The 21606-nt window shown below is 38.1% G+C and overlaps 1 protein-coding gene across 1 annotated transcript in view; it reads right to left on the minus strand.

The window, feature by feature from the left end:
* Nucleotides 1-15538: 15538 nt before the first annotated feature.
* LOC104876747 overlaps nucleotides 15539-21606 on the minus strand; it is a 68740-nt gene continuing 62672 nt past the window's right edge. Inside the window, exons 2-4 of the transcript XR_784394.1 lie at nucleotides 18687-18852; nucleotides 17621-17900; nucleotides 15539-15945 (exon numbers count right to left, since the gene is read on the minus strand). The gene's annotated coding sequence lies outside the window, so the exon portion shown is untranslated. The remainder of the gene's footprint in view (nucleotides 15946-17620; nucleotides 17901-18686; nucleotides 18853-21606) is intronic.

Raw genomic sequence — 21606 nt, forward strand, 5'->3', positions numbered from 1 at the left:
TAATTCATATGTATCTAGAAATCTATGCATTTCTTCTATGTTTTCCATTTTATTGGAGTACAGGTTCTCGAACTAGGTACTGATGATCCTCTGGATTCCTGCCTGATCTTGTCCACATGTATTATATATCATACTTTGAACTATACTAACTATAAAGATTATTTACTTTCTTTCATTACTGACAATTTAGTATTTTGTGTTTTTTAAATATGATCTTTTTAGAAATGCACATGATTCTTATTTACCTCTTCAGTTTCTTCTATCATTTACAGCTCAAATTTTCACACTCAAAACCAGCAAAGACATCATAATTTCAATTCAGGGAAGTTAAATTAGCACTGGTGTTTGAAACAGCAAAAAATTCATGAAAAAATTAAATTATTTATAATTTCAAGTTATGAGAAGACAGACCTTTTTCTACTTTGCAATGCCTCATACATTCCCAAATGGTATTTATCACTCATGTGGTTGCTGTCAGAGAAAGGGATGCAAATGTTTTAACAAAAGTCCCGTGATCAGAAGAGATCTGAAAAGGACTGTTAGTCTGTTCCATAAAATGGTAAAATCAGAGCTAAAGAACTTCGGATAAAAAGTGATATTTTCTTTTCATGAGAGTTTCTATGAAGATTTCAAAGCCTTTCACAGTAAGTGCTATAGCCGCCTGACGTGCCTGTCTTTCTTATGTTATATATGAATGTAGCTCACAATTAAAGCTCATTTCCCCGTTTCAGAAACTATCATGAGCAGCTGTTCCCTTTCTTCTTATAATCACCTTACTTTTCCTAGAACTTTATTGTCACCTACTCTGTTTCAAGTTACTTCCTGCCATTGAATTTCCATCCCACTTTTTGGAACAGAGTGAAGAGTAAGTTCTCAGAGCTCATCCTCATTGCTGATGTCTCCCTTCTGCGGCCCTTGTCCCTGTCCTTTCTTCCCTGTTTCGTACTGTCAGCCATAAGTCAATGAGGGTTGTTCCTTTCAGCACTGGACAACCGTTTCTGACTATTCCTCTATATCAACCACTGTACAGGAGGAGACAACTAAGCCAACCGGCCACTTTAGAGGAGTCAAAGTCCTTGTCCTTATGCAGTCTGTGGTCCTGAGCAAGACTGAGACTGATGGAGTCATGAATGTGATGTATCGATAATGACAGGTGTGTAAAAGGGTGGATGCAGTTGGCTGGATGCTGCTTACCCCTTTCCTGTCTCCAGGAGTGTTTGCTTACATAGCTGCATCTGGGAAGTGAGCCTTTAGAAATGCTCTGCATTGCTTCTTGGTAAAGTTGTATTCTGTATCTGTGCCAATGAACCATATGATAGCCACTTTTCCGGCTGGTTTGCAGAAACAGTGTGTACATGACTGACACCTGCTTTCTTTCCTGGTGTGGAGGTGCAGTCTTCAGAACCTTCACACAGTGTGTACCTGTGCGAGCGGCCTTCTACATAAGGTCGGGACTCAAAGATGCAAGTTGCCTACTCTGGGCAAAAACACTTCACACACGCTGTTGCATTTTGTTGCTAAAGGAACAACAGAGCTTTTTGCAATAGTTCTTTGGAAGCCTGAGCTTGATATACTTCTGACTGATTCATTTCCCAAGATTGATCCTGCTCTCTCTAACATCCATTGACTGTAATCAACTGTGCCTTTGAGAATGGTACTTCTGATCTGTGAATCCTTCTAGCAAATCACAGTGAAGCTTTGATCATGAGGACTTTCTCAAAATGTAATATCAATAAAAAAGAGGCGAAGTAAAAGATTGAGGAATGACAGCAATGTACTATTATAGACAGAAGTGAAGGGAAAGTAATACGAGGTCATTCCAAAAGAGGCCTAGAGAGACGACAGCCCAACTCAGGCAAATACGTGGAGGAGGAATGTGAGCTGGAGAACGCAGCAGGTGCAAAGGCCAAAGAACCGCGGCATCCTCGGTGTGGGAGCAGAACTGAAGAAGTGCGGCACAGAGATGCAGTGTGCAGGTCTGAGAGAGCCTAGGCACAGCATGATTAAGGCAAAGCAAATCGAAGGAACACAATTTCTGACTCCAATGTCATTTCCATTGAGAACACTAGACTTTCTATTGGCGCGTGAAACTTTTCTCACTAAATCAATTGAAAATATCAATAAAGGACATTGTGTTGAGATTTTGTAAATCTTAAAAGAATTAAAGTTTTTCTCTTTAAGTTAAGTGATTAAGATCCTTGTGTTGTGAGTAAGATTAACAAACAGGAGAATGAGTCAAATATTATCTAAATACGTGGCTGCAGAGGTTGAATACAGGCAGACCTCAGGTCCCGTATGCCTGAGGACTACTTAAAGAACGTGGATGAATGAGGCACATGACTTGAGAACTTAGGGATTCATTGGGGTGAAGCAGCACAGAGAACCATTTTGGGCCATGGAAGCAAGCATGTGTTTTATGCCAAATGAGATGAAAATTGTGCTAGTGACCAGGACAATAGGCTTACTAGATACCACACAGCCAGACCCTGCTGGACCATTAGTGTAGGCAACAGACGTTCAGAGATGCTTGTAAGGGGTTGGCATGGCGATGGCAGCGAGCTCTTGGGACTCCGTCCTTCAGAGGTGGTGTCCAGCTGTGAGGCGGCTGGCATGTGACAGATTTATGTTCATCTCCAGGGCCACTCTAGAGCAATGACATTGATCCTCACCCCTAATGAGATGTCAAATGTAATCATTCCTGCTCTATAATGATCGGTTTGAAATTCAAAAGTCCCCTGAAGTCACTGTTCATTCAAAATTGACTGAATGGTGGTTTGCACACAGTTTAATATTTTTACAAGGAATATTGGGCTATTAAAAATCTCATTGAACTCATACCTTGCCTCTTCTGAGACAAAGTATCTTACATGTGCCTTGTGACCAAGTGCTTTCTCTGCAAAGATCTGAGGGTTCTGTGGAAGATTTTTGATCTTTCCATGTTGGCCTATACTTAGTCATTTTGTATTGTATCCTTTTCTCAGCAATTATTCAACCTGTATAATTTTTTTTTTTGTACCAGGGATGAAACTAAGGACTTGCGAGGCAGGCAGAAGAACCACTGAGCTAAATCCCCAGCCCTACCCATTCTAAATCAGTAACCCTATGACAATGCTATGTCCAGGGAATGATTAAGTGACCTGAAAAACAAGAGGTAGAATTCAGTGGTCAGTGGTCAGCATGCTCTTAATAAGTCTGCAACAAACAGAAATTTTCATTCATTTTTCAATAAATTTAATCAAGAATATATCCACAGGCTGATATATGGTGTCATGTGATTACGGACAAGTGTACATTGTTTTGCACCCATGAAAATAACTGTCCAATGGGGAAGGCAAGCATCAAGCACTTTCTCTCATTTTAGAGCCCACAAGTATTGCAAGAATTTGTATTTGTTGTGTGCATTTCTATAGCCAGTAATCATTCAAAGTTAATTTCTAATAATTTTTTCAGGCCACACAAGATATGTACATGCTGTGTATTCATAGAATGTAAGATATTCTGTTATAAAATTTAATATGTACTATGTTTTGGCTTCCAGATCTTTTATGTACATGGTTAATAGCACCATAGAATGTTTCTGACTTGATAATAATAAAAATGCTGCAATCAGCTTCCAGTTTACTAACCTTTTCAAAGCTACCTTCTGAAGGAGAAAACTATAAGTAATGATGGAAAATGTGAGTTTAAGAAAGAAATAAAGTATGTCTATACTTAGCAAATGATTGAATGTGCTCAAACAGGGGGCCTTGGCCTAGCTTTGATCTCTTCCTTAAAGGAAGCTTACAGCAATAACACAAATCAGCTTTATTTTATAGGAACAATTTCTTAAAAGAATGAAGGAGACTCTACTGACCTTTGGAATAATATGGATTTTCTTCTTCCTTGCCCTTTTCTGGTTTTATTTCTCCCTAAATGACCCAGTGATGAAGGACAAGAGAACAATTTATTATTTTGATCATGTAGCATTTCATATTCCATACAGATACCACCGTGGGGACACTGGCTTGTGCTGCCTCAAGCAGCAGTAAATGGGAGCTCTTGTGAGGAACCCTCCCCTAGGAGCTCCGGAGTCTGTCTGTCTGGTCTTTGGGTCACTGAGTCTCTGAAATTACACACTAATTCATTAGCCATGAGCCTTATTCATTCGATATTTCTGTTTCTGGCTTTCTTCTAATCTGCTTGTCAGTCATAATTGCCAAAAATTTATTGAGACAAATGATAACCTGTCACATTATTTGGAATCACATAAAAAGCTTTAGCATTAATTCAAATAGTTCAGTTGCATGACTAAATTATAGTGGAACCCAAAATGCTTATGGCCAAAGTTTCCCATTTAACATTCAACTTGACGTTTGCATAATTTTGATGTAAAAATGAAAAATAGCTCCCTGGCATGACATTTACCAGAATTGCATATAGCAATTTAGAAATTATCTGATAAGTTGATGTAATTTTAAATTCCCAGTTTAACCTAAACATAATAAATCTGTTCCCTCATTACTTCCTTTTAGCCTTGGACACATTGTTTTATGACAGCACTGTAAAGATAAAGTGACTAAATGTTTTAAAAGTGCAAAAATTGGGAAAGCAGAGGTAATTGGGAAGCTTACAGGGATTGAAAATGTGACTATTTTAATGGTCTTCAGCATCCCCAAAGTAATTAATGACAAGAGAAAAATCTTTATCCTATCAATAAGTGACAGATATGAAAACTTAGAGATGCTTGTATGCTTCCACAAAGTGAAATTTGATGAAAAAAATGAATTATCTTAAGAAGATACTTGAACAGCACACAATTCTGTGAGCAGGTCCAGACACCTACCTAATTCTAATTATTGAAATGCTTAACATCTGTTTACAGAAATGTTTCACAGAATGCCAATACCACCTGCATACATAGTTTGCTGCTTTCTCAATTACTTCTAAATACTTCAATTTTTAAAAATTTATTTTAGTAGGCTTGTATTTCCCTTGGTTTGTTTTCTAAAGTTTGGTTGCTATTATAGACAGTCGGATACATGCTATGTTTAGTGTTCTTACTTAGCACTTTAAGAGAAATGCTGTTCCCTCCCCACAAAGTAGTTCTCTGAAATATAAAACCATTAAATATGAACATTTCCACGTTAAGGTGAAGTTGTGACTGGGCTGAGGAAGGAATATAAAGACTAAGACTACAAGGCTTCAATATGAATATATTTTGGGGAAACACATGGAAATATCTTTTATTTGGGGTCAGGAGATTGGGAAGGGGAAATAGATTAAATCTTGAATTTGTCTGATTAGCTTGAATTAGTCATTATGAAAAAAATGAATGCTTAAAGGTTTTATGTGCTAATTTCAAACTATTTGCAAATCCCTTCACAAAGTTAACATATCATTAATCTAAGAAATTATTTTTTATTTTGTATACTTACTGATTTTGGTATGTTTAGAGTAATAATTGCATAAGGATTCAATTTTATCCTCAATATTGCCTAAAATTTTGACTTATTTAAGTAATATCCTGTTGATTAATACTCTTTATTGTGAGGAGCCTCCTTACTGATTGTGCCCCAAACAATCTGTAAGTAGTGTAGGCTACAAAGTGTTAACCCCACAACTGGCTCATTTTAAGAATCAAGTCAGACTGAAGCTTGTGCCACTCATAGAAGTGCCTCATAGCCCCGCAGCAATGTGCAGGTCATCATGGCCTTCCTGCTAATGGCCAAATCAGAGACCAGAGAATTGGCCTGTGAAGCTGTGGGGCTCAGAAGGAGATAACATAGTAGCTGTGTACCTAATTTTCATTCCCATGACTAAAGCCTTCTTAACTAGAGGACAAGGTTCTAATTACAGCCCTATATTCTGACTATTCTGTTCCTAATTTGAGAATGTTTTGTCTCTTCCTTCATAAGCCTTGCCTGCATTAGTATCCATAGCAATGGTAAGACTGCACATTCTCACATGTAGCTCCCCTTTACCCCAATCTGATTACAAATAGAAATTAGTGACCTGTATTGACCAGGGCCTTTGCTGGTTGTCCTGGGTCCCTACTTTTTCCTTTAATTCGGTCTTTGAGCTTTCTTCAACCCTGTGTCATACACTGAACAGGAGCCTGGAACCTACAGTGGAAGTCTCCAGTAACTGGTGCCCCACGTTAGGCACCAGTTATTACACCCCCCCCACCCGCACACACACACACATACAGTGGGTTCTGATCTCCTGCAGTGCTATGTACGTTAGGCACCAGTTATTACACCCCCCCCACCCGCACACACACACATACAGTGGGTTCTGATCTCCTGCTCAGTGCTATGACAAAAGGTTAAAAGAAAAACTCAAAGAGACAGATACAGGGATCCAGGATGACCAATGCTGTGCCAGCAAGGCTAAACAAGCAAAGGCCATGAACACTCAGAGCTGTTGATAATTACTGGTGGCCTCATAGATAGAATGAGGCCAGTGGGCTACAGGAGAGGATGTGTAGTTTCTATGGACACATTACTTATACAGACAAGACTTACAAAGGAAAAGACAAAGCATTCTTGAATCAGGAACAGAGCAGACAAAATATAGGTTGTGGTTAATAATTAACCTTGTCTTTTTAGTAGAAAAGGTTTTGATTTGGGGAACAGAATTTGGGTGCAAGCCACTCTAACTTCGGCATGTAGGCTCCAGCTAGACTTGCTTCTCAGAACAAGCCACTTGTGGGGTTCAGTTTTACAGCCTGCACTTCTCACAGCCTGCTTTGGGCATAATCAATAGGGTGGTCCTTCACACTTTGTCATTACATTTCATCCTGATAAAAGTGGATATTTTAATAAATGCATTATGGTTTTACAAAATGTAGATGTTTGATAAATTGTTATTGAATATTTCTCTTAAAATTCCATTTCACATTATACATAAGAATTCCTTATAAGACCTGGAATTTTAAGATTTGTTCATAAATTTTTTTATGCATGTTTCATCGCTTTTGGTTTCATACTGAGGTCTCAAATTTTGAATCTGTTTCTAAGTATGGTATGAGTGAGGTAAAAGTTTTAATTTGTTTTTGCACAAGGCTTTCCAAATAGTCCATCAGTGAATTGATTATCTTTCCTATCTTTCCTACTGAATTAATTTAAGCCTTTATTTTTCCTCATCGAGTTTATTGGTCCATTTTAGGTATACAGTACAGTTATATTCGTTTGGCATCTTGTACCTTTATATGACAGGTCTTGGTTCTCATTTTTTCCCCTTGTCCCTGCCCTCCCTTCACCCCCTTCTCCCCTCCCCATTTACAAACATTTTATTTCCATTTTTTAATTTTCTCTTTTATTTCTTTTTCCTTATTACCTTTCCCCTACCCTTCCCACTTTCCCTACACCTTTAGCCTTTTTCATATTTCACATTGTCAATTATCTCATTAGGATCCTATGTACTATTATAGTTTATTCACACCAGAGAAACTATTCGGTATTTACACATGTGTGGCTTTATTTCACTTAGGAGTATGCCCTCAATATGTATCCATTTTCCTATGAATTAATCTACTTTCTCATTCTTTATGGCTGAGTAGTATTCCATTTTATAGAAAAAACACATCTTAATTTAAGCCTTTGTCAAAAATCAATTGAGATGTGTGTGTGTGTGTGTGTGTGTGTGTGTGTGTGTGTGTGTGTGTGTGTGTGTGTTTCTGGGCTTTTATCTGCTTCATGGATATATTCATTATGTAAGTGTCCTATACATTTTCTTTTTATGGTAGTTTTATAGTAAACTTTGAAATTAGGCTAAATTCTCTAACATTATCTGTTATAGTTTGTATGTAAAATGGCCAAGAAAGTCAGGGTTTGTGTGATGACTGGATCATGGTGTGGATCAATCCACTGGTGAGTTCATAGCTGACTCACTGTTGGGAAGTGGGGCCTGGTTGGAAGTGGGTCACTGGAACTGTGACCAGTAAGGGTGTTTCTCCCCCAGAGGCTCCTCCCTTCTCCCTGTTTACTGGCCACCATGATGTGACCAACTTTCCTCCACTATGCCCTTCCATTATTCCATTCCTGCACCTGAGCCTGCTGACCAACTGAAACTTCTGAAATTGTGAGTCACAATAAACCTGTCCCTCTGTAAGTCTGAAGTTGTGTCCCAACAATGAGGAAAATGATGAAGGCATCACCTTCTCCCTTCTTTATTTGCTAAGATATATTGCCTATCTGCTGTCTTTGCATTTCCAGTAAATTTTAGAATTAGTTTATCAATTTCTACAAAAGAGCCTGCTGTGATTCTTACTGGAATCACACTGAAACTAGGTCAACTGTGCAAGGATTAAAAGCTTATTTATACTGATTCTTTTAACCTATGAGCATGGGGCATCTACATATTTAGGTGTTATTTAATTTTTCTCTGAAATATTTAATTTCTCCCAGTGTACAGAACTTGTACCTCTTTAGTCATATTTGTTACTATACATTTTAGATTTTATACATTTTTCAAAATAAAAACCACCCAAACGTAGAGTTCGCAATCTTTGCTACTTATTTTTATTTAATATTCACCATCTTACAATTCATTGTTTCATAAATATTATAAGTTTGCTTTATAAATAATAGTAATGCAATCCCTATTTTGGTTGGAAGCACTGGTCTACGAATTTTACATTTAATGGGAAGACTCATTGATATTTGTCATCTTTTTATTCCTTTTCTTTTGATCTTTTTCTTTGTTCCATTTTTACATTTTCTGCATTCTTTTGGATTAAATGAACACTTTATAATGATTCCATTTTATCTCCTCTGTGATTTATCAGCTGAGACTCTTCTGTTGTGGTTTACAGGATGATCTAATGCTTACTGCAGCAGGTTTTAAGTCCTTTTCCTAAATCGTCAGTTAAAAGATACATTGCTTCTCCAGTTTTATGGTCTCAGTAATGACTTAAAATTGCAGTTGTCCCATGAAAGCAACCATAGATAATGACTAAAGAATAAGAATCTATGGGTATTGATAAAACTTTAATTACAAAAAGTACAAGAGGGCTGCAGATGGTCATTTAAACTATACATCTTAAAACTCTTACAGTCTATCCTCTGGGGATGGTATTTATAAATGGTATAACAACCTTTAAAATATCCTTCCCTTTCTCACCTTCCAGACTTTATGATATGTTTCCATAGATTTTATTATGATGTATAATAGAAACCAACATTTGTGTATATGTAAACATTCATTTCAGCCAATTTTTAAAAGATTTCTGCTTAGCAAATTATTCAGGATGATAGTTTTTATCTTAAAATAATTTAAAAAGATTCCTTTACTAACTTTTTTCCTGAATTTCTAGTTTCAGGAAGAAATCTGACATAATTTTTACCTCTTACTAGATATAAAAAATTTCTCTGGCTTCTTTTAAAAGTTTATTTTTGACCACTGGTACAAAAAAAAAATTATCATCATGTTTGGATGATTTGATTATGGTGTCTTTTATTGTATTTTTCATCTCTGTTTTTACTTTTGTACTTTTGATATTTTGGGATCTGTAGATGTTGTTTTAGTCACACTTGAAAATTTCATCCAATTTTTCAATTACTTCTTTGTCATAGATCATTGATATTCTGTTCATTTTTTTCAGATTTTTTAAATGTTTCATTTGGCTGATGTTTATCGGTTTTAAATTGTTTTGTGTTTGTGATACAGAACAAGTGCACCCACCTTGGGAATTGATACATACACAAACTATATGCCTACTGATTGTACTCTCCCTTCTGCTACCTGCTCCAGACCCTTCCCATCCCCACAAAGTGTAGCTCCGTGCTTCCTACATCTCTTTTTCATTTTACTTCTTAAATTACTTATATGTCTAATTTCTGGTAGGAGAGAAACCAGGGATATTTAGTCTTCTGTGTCTGATTTCTTTCACCGGGCATTATGATCTCAAGATCCGCCCATATTCCTATGAATGATTCCAGTTTACCTTTGATTGCTGAGATTACTCCATGTCTAAAGTACCTCCTTTTCTTCATCTATCTGTTGATGGTCAAGCAGACCACGCTCAAGGAAGGGCATGGCTGAGTCAAACGAAATTTCATTTTTTAGGTTTTGAGGACTTCCATAGTGATTTCCATAGCAGGTTGTCAGAGTGCCTTTCCTCATCACTGGAACATAATATTCAACACCAATAACTAAAGGAGGAGAGGTTGATTTTGGCTCAAAGTTTCAATCCATGGACAAGAGACTCAAACACGAAAGTGGCTTGGTGGAAAGGCTTGCTTCCAGGCAGAGAGAGAAGTAGGAGTAGAGGAGAAAGGTATACCCTGCCAGGTCACAGCCCTGAGAGCCATCTCTTCCGAGCAGGCTGGTCTCCTAATGGTACATTCAGTCATAAATTCATGAATGGATCAATCCACTGATGGATGGAGCACCTCCATGACCCAAAACTTTTGCAAAATCACACCTCTGAACACATGATATTTTGGGGAACATTCCAGTCCTAAACCATAATAGTGGTTGTGCTAGTGTACATTTCCACCAAAAGAAGATGTAGAAGGGTTATTTTTCCCTGTAGCATATCAATAGTGTTTGTTTAGTTTATGATGATACCTATTCATTCAAGAATAAGATAGCATCTCAGTATTGTTTTGATTTGCATTTTTTAAAGGCTAAAGATTATGAACATTTTTTCACGTTATTACTGATCATTTGTATTTCTTTTTTGAAAATTGTCTATTCATTTCAATTGCCTGATTTTTGATTGAATATTTATTGGGGTGAATCTAATTTTTTCATTCTTTATGTTTTGTAGATGTTAGTCTTCTGGGGAGTAGCTGGCAAAATTTTTCCAGCTCTGTAGGTTTTCTCTTCACTGTTGCTTGTTTTCTTTGATGTGTAGAAGGTATTTACTTTGACAATACCCCATTGGTTGATTCTTGTTATTATTATCTTGTGCAACTAACTGCCCTGTCTATGCCTATGTTTTAAAGAGCTTCCTTGTTTCATCTTCCAGCAGATTCAGTGTCCTAACAGTGTTCTCTGAAGATTCATCCGTGATTCAGTCTGCTGATAACTGTAGCATCCCATTATCCAATCACCTTCCAAAATTCCCACCTCTGAGACACATGAGAGTCCTGGGGACATTCTAGATTTAAACCATAAATAAGTACTTTCCACAATACCAATTTGGTGGTAATGAACTCTTCTTGGTTTTCCTTGTAATGGACCTTTTTTTGCCATCAATTTTTTTTTTAAGCTAAAGCATTTTTTTTCTATTAAGTTCATTGGTGCATTTTTGCAAGGTATATTGCTGGGCTGAAATTTGTTTACTTTTAGGGCTTGAAGCTCTTTTTTTAAAGTTTGTATTGAGAAATCTGCTGTCATTTTGATTGTCTTGCCTTTAGAGATTACTTGATGTTTTTCTCTAACAGATCTCATGTTCTTTTTGACTGGATTGATGGAATCATGACTACAGTGGGTCAAGAAGTTATTTTCTGGTCTTAGAAATTAGGGGTTCTATATAGTTCATTTACCAGAATGTTGAATCCTTTCCACAGATTTGTAAAATTTTATTTTGGGGATAAATTTTGCCCTTTTGGCATCATCTTCTAACCTCCAACTGTGCTATTTATACATTGGTCTGAATTTGACAAGGGAGTCTCTTCTTCCTGAGTTCAAAACCAGGGCAACGCTATCCTGGAGAGGCCTTGGTGGGTGGGCTGTGCTTTCCTGTTCTCCGTGTTCCATGCTGGGAGGTGCTCCAGCTGGCTCTCCTCTGATGATTTGTTCTCTTGCCTCCCTGTAAATAAGGAACATGGGGGTCTGAGTGGGTCCTTGAGTCTGACTCTCTCTTGGAGGCTGCAGCTGCAACAAGAGCATCCAGAGGTCTCTGTCACTGTCCTGTGATCATTCACGTCCAGTTGTTGCTCGTGGGGAAGGACAGCGGGGCTGGTGCCGGCTGATCTCTGGAGGGGCTTCCTTCACCCCTCGGACTGCTTCGGTCCCCTCTCTCCGAGCTTCTCTGACCCCAGCACCCCTCTCCAGCTCTCCCGGTACACCAGGCTCTCTGTCCACACCTCTCAGAGGCTCCTTCTGGCCCTGGAAGTCACTTAGCACGCTCAGTCTGGTGGGAGGGCCTCTGGACACAGTGTTAGCAGCCAGTGGGATGGGCTCACTCAGGGGCCAGGCTCAGCAGCCCTCAGTGAGCGATGGGGTGGATCCCGTGCTGGCACTGAGCTCTAAGGTGCTCACGGTGGGCCTTGGGCAGCACACCACATGGGCACAGAGCTCAGCCTTGTTTGGGGGCCGGTCAGACAGTGCCCATCCTGCCACTGCTGTAGTGTCTGTCTCTCCCCCACCCCAGAGTCACTCTAGCTGCTGTTCACCCGTGCAGTTCCAGGCCCTCTCCAGGGCCTGTCCTTGACTCTTTTGTCCCAAGGGTGCATCTGTCCCCACCCAGTCTTTACAGTCTGGTTGGTTTTATAGCTTGTTCCTTCCTACTGCCTCATCTAGCGGCCTCTGTCCTGTGAGCCACTTGTTGGCTGGGCTCTGTCTCCACTGGGGAAAGAGCTGGTGCCAGGGGCATCTGGCAACTGCCAGGTGGGTGCATAACAGAGCAGCCCAGCAGCCTCACTGTACTTGGCTTCTCCCTTTGGGGTGAGGTGCGGTCCCAAGACAGTGTGCTTGTCAGACCACAGCTGCCCGTGGTGTGGGATCAAGAGATGGCCCCGCTTCCTCCTCTAAACATCCTGGTCCTGACACTCATCTGGGGCTTCCCCTTCCAGTTGCCTCCCATGTTTGCTTTCGTACTTGCTCTATTTCTGAGCACTGTGGACCCTGAAGAGTGTCCTCCAAGTGCAACCAGGGAGCAGCACTTACTCTGCTCCCCCATGATGGGAAACCAAGCAGTCACCTGTTGTCACGTCCTAAACTCCCTAAGCTTCTGTTTTGCTTTGTCTAGTTTGTCATTCATCTCACTCAGTATAGTTTTTCTTAGATTTTCTAGTTTTCTTCTTTTCATAGTATTTTGTTCTTTCTCTTTTATATCTACCTAAACTTCTGAATGTGTAGAATATGGCTATAATAAATGTCTTAATGTCCTTCATTTTTATTCTTCTTTTTATCTATACCATTTCTTACAGTATTTGTTTTATTTTCTACTTTGTTGCTTTCCTATATAGTACATTTCTTAGATGTTTTAACAGCTAAATTCTGTTTATGGTCAAGTTTCTCTGCTTTTAGGATCATGCACTTTAGCTGCTTATACAATTATCAGTCTGTAGTTAAATTCCTTTAGTCTTTGAATCTTTCATCCCACTCTGGTTTTTCACTTACTGTTAGTAAGTCAGCAGTGTAGAAGGTATTTGTATGTTTTCTGTTTATTCTCTCTGGCCAGATAAAGCTGTGTCACTGTTGTTATTCTGTTTCACAATAACATCTATTCAGGAAACTCTCTTTTCTCCTCCCCGTTTCCCTCCCTAAGTCTTCCTTTTCCTCCCTCTCTCCCTTCCTTCCTTCCTTCTTCTCTTCCATTCTTTTTTCTTTCCTCCCTTCCTGGAAATTGTTGAACTTTTCCCATCTGAACACACATATGTCTGTGAGCTCTGCAATAGTTCGCCTTCCACTTACCACTTCCTGTGCTCTGAAACTCCAGCAATGAGCACATGAACCTCTTGCTGTCTCTCATTTAGCATAATGGATCTTCCATGTTTCTCATCTTTGTCATCCTGTGATAGATTCTATAAAGTGTCGTCATGAGTGTCTGCCTCTCCTTTAATCCTTGCTTTGTGTTTTAATTTTAATAAATATTTTGCTCCAATCTATTACTGATACTTTGATAATTTTCATGTATGTATTCTGAGTCATTTGTTCTTGTATTGTTTTTACTGTTTTATTATCTTACTTTAATCATACTGAACACATTTATTTTATATTTGGTTCTAACAGTGCAAGTATTTTCATTTTCACACAGTCAATTCATTTTGAGATACTTTTGTGGAATCCTGATCTGGGTGTTATGCCTCCTCATAGTGAAGGCTGATGTTCTATGCAGGTTTATGAGAGAACATGATGTGAGACTAGTTTTAAAGTCTGCCCCTCTGACAGTGTGGTTACCCTTGGCCTCTGCTGGGTAGCTGGAATCCACCGACCTGCCAACCCTGGCAGGGCTGCCTTCAGTGCTGGGCACAGTTTCACTCTGCTGCTTTGTAGAGCACAGCCAGTGGCTGTGGATTCTAAAGTAGGTACAGTCATTACACAGCAGTGACAAATCACAAGAGTTGCAGTGAAGTCTTTTTTGGTTCCTGTCATTCTGATGCATCTTTTCCCTGATCATGTGATTTTTCATCTTTCTGGATTTCTGCAAGGTTTATAAACTTCCCAAATAAATGTCTCCTATTTGAAAAGTCATTTAAAATTAAATATCTGTAGTGTTGGTCATTGAGTTTTACTTTCATATGTATGACTCCTAAAAGAGCTTTGATAAATTATAAATCTATGATAATCTAAAGATGTTCAGGCTAAATTTCAAATAGTGGCATAATATGTTATCATTTGTTTTTACATTAAAATTTGAGAATAAAGCTGTTACTTTACTTTTCTAAATATTTTCAATACAACTGAATTAGTTTACACATTATCCATGGAAGCGCAATGTTTACTTCAATGTATATAAGTGCTGTATTTTTCTCTGTGAAGCAGGTTTCCACATGCAACCACTCATTTCTTACAGAGACTCCATACTCTCTGGTGTACGTTATATATTTGGGGGGACTCCACCAAGGCCAGGGTCCCCATCTTACCATCCTCTAAACAGAGTGCACAGTTTTCCTCCAGACACTCAGCATGGAGTCTATCAGTGGACGGACACTCTACTGTTTTCTCCTCTGTCCTATAGACAAAATACAAAAGCAACATGACTGGTAAAGAGTCACACGGACAGGTTACAAATCAATATTTTAATTCCAGAACAGAATGGAAAATAGGTGTCATACCAGCTTCTCGTCATTACAAAGCCTTAGAGCCAATGACACATTATAGACTTTTCTAACAGGTGAGTTTCACCGGAATGCCCATTTGGGTATAGCCTCTCATTCTGTACAAAGGAAGGAAAGAATCCCACTTACCTCATAATCCAAGCAATTTCCCATGAGTGGGGTATTTTAGATCATTTTCAACCAATCTTGTGTCTTCCCCAGTGAATATTTGCATGAGACATAATCCACAGAAATTTATCCTATTATGCTACACTTTATGTGTGGACATTTTTATGGCTCCTACTAATATTCTTCTCTTCAACTAAATTATATTTATAAATTGAAATTGATTTTTCAGTTCCTATAAAGCTGTGTTAACAAAGTTGCCTTGTACCGAATTACTATATAATTATTAATAGTACACAATTGATTAAATCATGAAAAATACATTTTACTGGAAATGTATTTATTAATGAGATGTATAGGTCTTCTAAGAATTAATTCATGAACTCATAGATGAATATGATATATTCCTAGAACAAAACAGGGTTAAAGAAAAATTACCAGCAAGTGCAGAGAAAGAGTATATGGGTCACCGATGAACTCAAAGCTTACAAATACAAATTTGTTAATTCATTGTTAAATTCATTGTTCACAAGAGTTAACATTTTTCAACTAAGTTAATAAAACAAATAAGTGTACAAAACACACAAAGAATTAAGCAGGAGTTAATTGGCTAGGGGCTTGGAGCAGATCTGTACAAATGAAAACGTAGGGATAAAAATATTTTGGTGACTAATAGCTGCCAAATCTTAATAAGCATGTGTGTCTTTTACACTGGAATAAATATTTCAATCAAAGATATAAAGTTGGTATACCTTAGAAAACACTCTTCACCTTCTGTTTGAAATGATGCAAGGCAAGCGGCTGAGAAGGGTAGACCATGTGCCCACTAGTCACGATGCGTGGCAAGGATGCATGATAAACCCAGTGGGAGCGATGGCTGCTCTTAGCATCTCTGAACAAACTACTAAAGAAAAATAATGAACTCAAAGCTTCCAAATTCCAGGTGCAGACAGACATAAAAACATAAAGACTTCTGAGTGTGTACTAGAGTACAATCTTCCTTTTCTGCAGGGCTGAATTTGCTTAAAACCAAGAAGCAAGACCTCACCGTGCAATTAGTACAGATCTAATGCTAAATGGAAGGAAGAGCATCCTGTAAATTGAGATATTTCAGAGGAATTTGACAAGGCTGGAGACATCGACCCTCGGTTATTCTGGTGAGATTATCTTGACGGAAGAAGTATTTTCCTGTGCTCAGTGGCAGAACCATTCCCCAGCAGAAACCTTCACCCCCAGCGGCACTTGCCTTTCACATTCTACCTAGGAAACTGTTCTCACGCTGCCTACAGAAAGAGCGGCCTAACCAAGCAGGACAGCACCAGCGATCATCAGGACCAGCCCTCACCACCTACTTTTTTTTCTAGGTCTATACAGTAGTAAGCTTTCAGGCTCATCCCAATACCCAATAATCACACCCGAAGCAAGAGAGGCTTCATTCAGTGCATACTTTGGAGGGTTCGGTCCATAGGTAACCAGTGCCCAGGCATGAAGATCATGGCAGAAAGGTGGTGGGCAAAGCTGCTTAGCCGTGGTGGTTGGCGAGTACACCCAGCAAACAGCCTCAGAGAGGAGCGGGGAAGAACCATGGACAGTTTCCAAGGCCACACCACCACGGGGGTGAAGCAGAGGCTGTGGGTAAAGTGCATGAGGATTAATCGTAAATTGCACTTGCCGAATAAAGAAAATGAGAAGAACAATCCTGAGGACAAAGACCAAACACTTAAGTCTTAAGGAATTTCACAGAAAAGGAGCTGGAAAAGGAAAACAAGAGTGTAGTGGAAAGGGGCTTAGGTAAGGACAGATTCCATGCAAATAGATGAGGAAAAATCAGATTTCAACCATTTATTCACCCCTTACAAATCTAAGAATCACTTACTAAGTGCCTACTTCATGTCAGGCATGCCTCTACATACTGCAGCTAGGGCAGTGATTAAAAATTAGGACCAGAAGCCATCCACACAGGCAAGTGACTTGTGTGCTTTCTTCTGTCTTTTTCCATGACTCTTATCTGCTGCCTCGTCTTGATTTATAAGCAAAACCTGAAAACCTACAAAATGAATGTTTTGTGGTTTATCTAGAAATAATACAGAAAATATTACTGTTGCTTTGGGTGAAGAAATCTTTGCATAGTGTATTTCAGTCTAAATAAATTGTGAATTTTGTTTAATAAAATGAGAAGACAAGTGGGGCCAGGGATTAGCTCAGTGGTGTTGTCGCCTGCCGTGCAAGTGCAAGGTCCTGCATTCAATCCCCAGAGCAAAAATATAAAAAATAAAATAAAATAAGAAGACAAACATGTTACTTTTATGATGCTTATACCATAGCTTCAGGAGCAGGTGATACACACGTACTCCTAAGTCAAGTGGTGACAAATTCAGTAAATTCTGAAGGATAGTAATGGGAAAGGATAGCATCAGTAATTTGAAAACCAAATTTTCTTAAACTCAACAATTTGTTTTTACATAATTTGACTTAAAATGCTGACTGGAATTAAAACTAGTTGAAAATTAAGAAAGATCAAAGGCAGTTAAGAACTGTCATTTTTAAAATGAATTAGCAGAGGAAATAAGCCTTCTTACAATGGTGCTGGTGCGGGCTGTGAGTGCGATGTCCATTCCTGGGGCACTGATGGCAGTATATCTGGGAAACGCGGGGTCCACTCTGCTCTGCTCTGCCTTCCTCAGTGGTCCTTGTGCCCACTGTGCACCTGTGCGCAAGGGACAGATACCTCTGCCTTGCTTGTATGCCGTTCGTGAATCTCTAAGGCTTCATTTCTCTTTCTCTTGGGCTGCTGAGCATTTGCCAAGTGTGTGGAAAAATAAGGAGGTTGGATTCTGGGCAGCTCCATCATTTACATATCTGTAATTGTGCACAAATCTCTTAAAACCCCATGGATCTGTTCTGTCTTCTAAAATGAGAATAATATCATCTAGCAACGGCTATTGACAGTACCACAAATGAGCCTATACAGAAAAGTATTTTGAAAGCTGCAAATTTAATGTAAATATAAAAGGTTGATTATTTTTTACCATGTTACTTGGCAGTGACTTGCAACCTGTTCTAAACATTGATGTAATTGTTTTTTTTTTTTTTTTGCTTTATCGTGCCCCTACATTCCATCTTTCTTTCAAACTCTTCAGCATTGCAGATTATAGTAAATATAGATATGTACCTATTTCTCTCTGTAGATGGATGAGAGATAGATGATTGATAGATACATGATTGATAGATATCTGTGTATGGGTAGACATGAAAAACTCATGTTAATATTTGACTCCAAAAATTTCTTCTTTAAAAAATCCATTTCTTAAACAGAAATTTTGGAGTTCCTATCCCCTCCCATCAAAGCACTTCTATGGGATGGAAGCCCAGGGCCTTATTTTTAGCCCAGGCCACTCTGCTTGTCTATGTGATTTTTAAATGCTGCTCTGCTATAAGTGGCTGACTTTGCAATTTTACTATCAGTGCCAGTTTTCAGCATCTCTTCCACAGTCTGCCCATCCACAGAATATGATTTTGCATGGTCTATTTGGTAAATACTCAGAATTATTCCACTGAGCCTCGGTGATGATGCATTTGTTATCGGAGATAAATTATGCAATCTGCAAGGAAAACAGAGATGAGGTTTTGCATGGAGATTTTTACCTGGTTTGTGGTGCAGGCAGATTCTTGGTGCAGAACCAGAGTCACTTTATGAAGAGGACACCAGGGCCCCTGTGTCCTGCCTCTCCCTTATCTTAGTCTCCAGGCTGATCAGCATGCTTTCTGGTAGCTCTCCTGATGGATGGGTGTGATCACTGTCCATACAAGGCTATAAGAATAAGATAATGAAGGCCAAAGCGTTTTTACCAAAAGCAAAAACAAAACTGCCTGAATAGAGATATTGCACAATTAAAAATCTAAATATTTGAATATTTCTTGATTAAATACTAGAGGTTGCTTTCTTTTGTATTTAACAAATTGAACATTTAGCCAAGAAAGGTGATAAGATAGATAGATAGATAGATAGATAGATAGATCTTCCCCCTTTGGTACCAGTGATTGAACTTAGGACCTTGCACTTGCAAGGCAGGTGGCGACACCACTAAGAGAAATCCCTGGCCCTAAGTGATAAATTATAGCTTCAACCAATAATAAGGTTCCTTTTTGTTTGTTTTTTTTTTTTGTTTCTTTTAGATTTTCTTTTCTAGGGTTTCTTTGGTGATCACTACTCTCAAAATGAATAGACAAAATCCTGAAGCCCTCTACTCCAAATTTACAGTGGAAAGGCATAGTAGCAAATAATTTCTGGGAAGGTAGAATTACAACTGTCAAAGGAAACCTCATGCCCAATTACCAGTATTTTATATTTCTGAAGAAAAGTAAATATGAAATGTGACCCAAATTCATTTGTTTTTAGGATCTGGGTATACACTAGGATTTTCTTTTCCATGAGAAAATGATACTTTATAACAAAAAAGGCAGGACGCTTTACCGAAGCTGCATTGCTCCCTGGGTAAAACTTCATATTTGTCTTTTGACCCAGAAAGAAACCATTAAGTTACAGAAGGAGCAACAAAATTTTCTGCAAGTTTGAGACTATAAGTTTGTGTTGCAATGCATTCCCCAAATGCTACACAGAGTAACAAAGAGTCTGTGTGTTCTGGATTTGCAGGTTCGTAGGAAACTAGGAAAACCAAAGGGGGAAAGAAAAAAAGAACATTTCAAAAAATACACCACCCCATGACATCAGAATATACATTCTTTTCAGCTGCACATGGGTCATTTTCCCAAATAGACCACATCCTAGCTCATAGAACATGTTTAAGTAAATGCAAAAGAATTGAACTTATCCCATGTATATTATCAGACCATGGTGCAATTAAACTGGAGATCAATAGCATAAGAAACTGTAAGAACTTCACAAATACATGGAAATTGAATAGCGTTCTCTTGAACAATGAATGGGTCACAGCATAAATTAAAGAAAAAATTAGAACGTTTTTACAGTTTAATGACAATACCAGCACAACACAGAGGAACGGCAAATTCATAGCAGTGTATGCCCACACTAGGAAAACAGAATGAGTGCAAATAAATAACCTAATGGTGAATCTTAAGCTCCTAGAAAAAGAAGAGTAAGAGAAACCCAAAGCTCATATATGGGAGGAAATTATAAAGAGAAATCAATGCAGTGGAGACTAAGAGAATGATACAAAAAATAAACAATCGAAGAGTTGGTTTTTTGGAAGAATAAATAGAATAGATAAACCCTTAGCCCACCTTATCAACAAAAGGAAAGAAAAGGCTCAAATTCATGCAATTAGAAATGAAAATGGTAAAGCCACAACAGATCCAACAGAAATCCAGAGGATCATAAATACTTACTTGGAAAACCTGTACTCTAATAAAATGGAGAACACAGAAGAAATGGACAGATTTCTAGATGCATATGAATTACCAAATTTGAATGAAGAAAATATAAAAATTCTAACCACCCAAATTACAGTCAGTTAAATTGAAAATGTAATTAAAATTTTACCAACAAAGAAAAACTCAGGTCCCGATGGCTTCACTGATGAATTCTACAAGACATTTAGAGAAAAACTATTGCCAATACTCTTTAAACTTTTCAATGAAATTGAAAGAGAAGCAATACTTCCAAATTCACTCCTGGAAGCAAGTGTTACTTTGATTCTAAAACCAGGGAAAGACCCAGCCAATAAGGAGAACTACAGCCCAATTTACCTATTGAACATAGAGGCAAAAATCCTCAATAAGATACTGGCAAACAGAATACAGAGTGTTATTAACTAGATCATACACCCTGAACAAGTCACATTTATCCTGGGGATGCAAGGATGGTTCAACATACGTAAATCAATAAATGTAATACACTATATTAAGAGAATCAAGGACAAAAACCATATGATCATCTCAATAGATACTGAAAAAGCATTTGACAAAATTCAACAAGCAATCATGATAAAAACCCTGCAGAAAATTTGAATAGATGGTCTTTATCTCAACTTGATAAAGGCTATCTATGAAAAGCCAACAGCTAACATCATATTAAATTGTCAAAAAATGAAAACCTTCATGCTAAAATCAGGAACAAGAGAAGGATATCCACTATCACCACTCCTGTTCAACATATTTTTGGAAACATTAGCCACAGCAATTAGGCAAGAGAAAGAAATAAAAGCAATAAAGATAAGAAATGAAGAAATGAAACTGTCATTATTTGCTGATGATATGATACTCTACATAGAAGACTCAAAAAAAAAAAAGCCAGCAAAAGACTTTTAGATTTAATTCACAGATTTAGTAAAGTAGCTGGATACTAGGAAAATACTGAGAAATCAATAGCCTTCTTGTATATAAATAACAGACTCACTGAGAGTGAAATTAGCGAAAAAATCCCTTTCACAATAGCATAAAAAAAACGAAATATCCTGGAATCAATCTAACAAAGGAAACAAAAGACCTCTACATTGAGAACTACAACACTCTTAAAAAAGATTGAGAGGATACTAGAAAATGGAAAGACATCCCTTGTTCCTGGGTAGAAAGACTCAATATAGTG

The sequence above is a fragment of the Fukomys damarensis genome, unplaced genomic scaffold (genome assembly GCF_012274545.1).
Source record: "Fukomys damarensis isolate Sample0158 unplaced genomic scaffold, DMR_v1.0_HiC HiC_scaffold_14, whole genome shotgun sequence".
Classification (NCBI taxonomy): domain Eukaryota; kingdom Metazoa; phylum Chordata; class Mammalia; order Rodentia; family Bathyergidae; genus Fukomys; species Fukomys damarensis.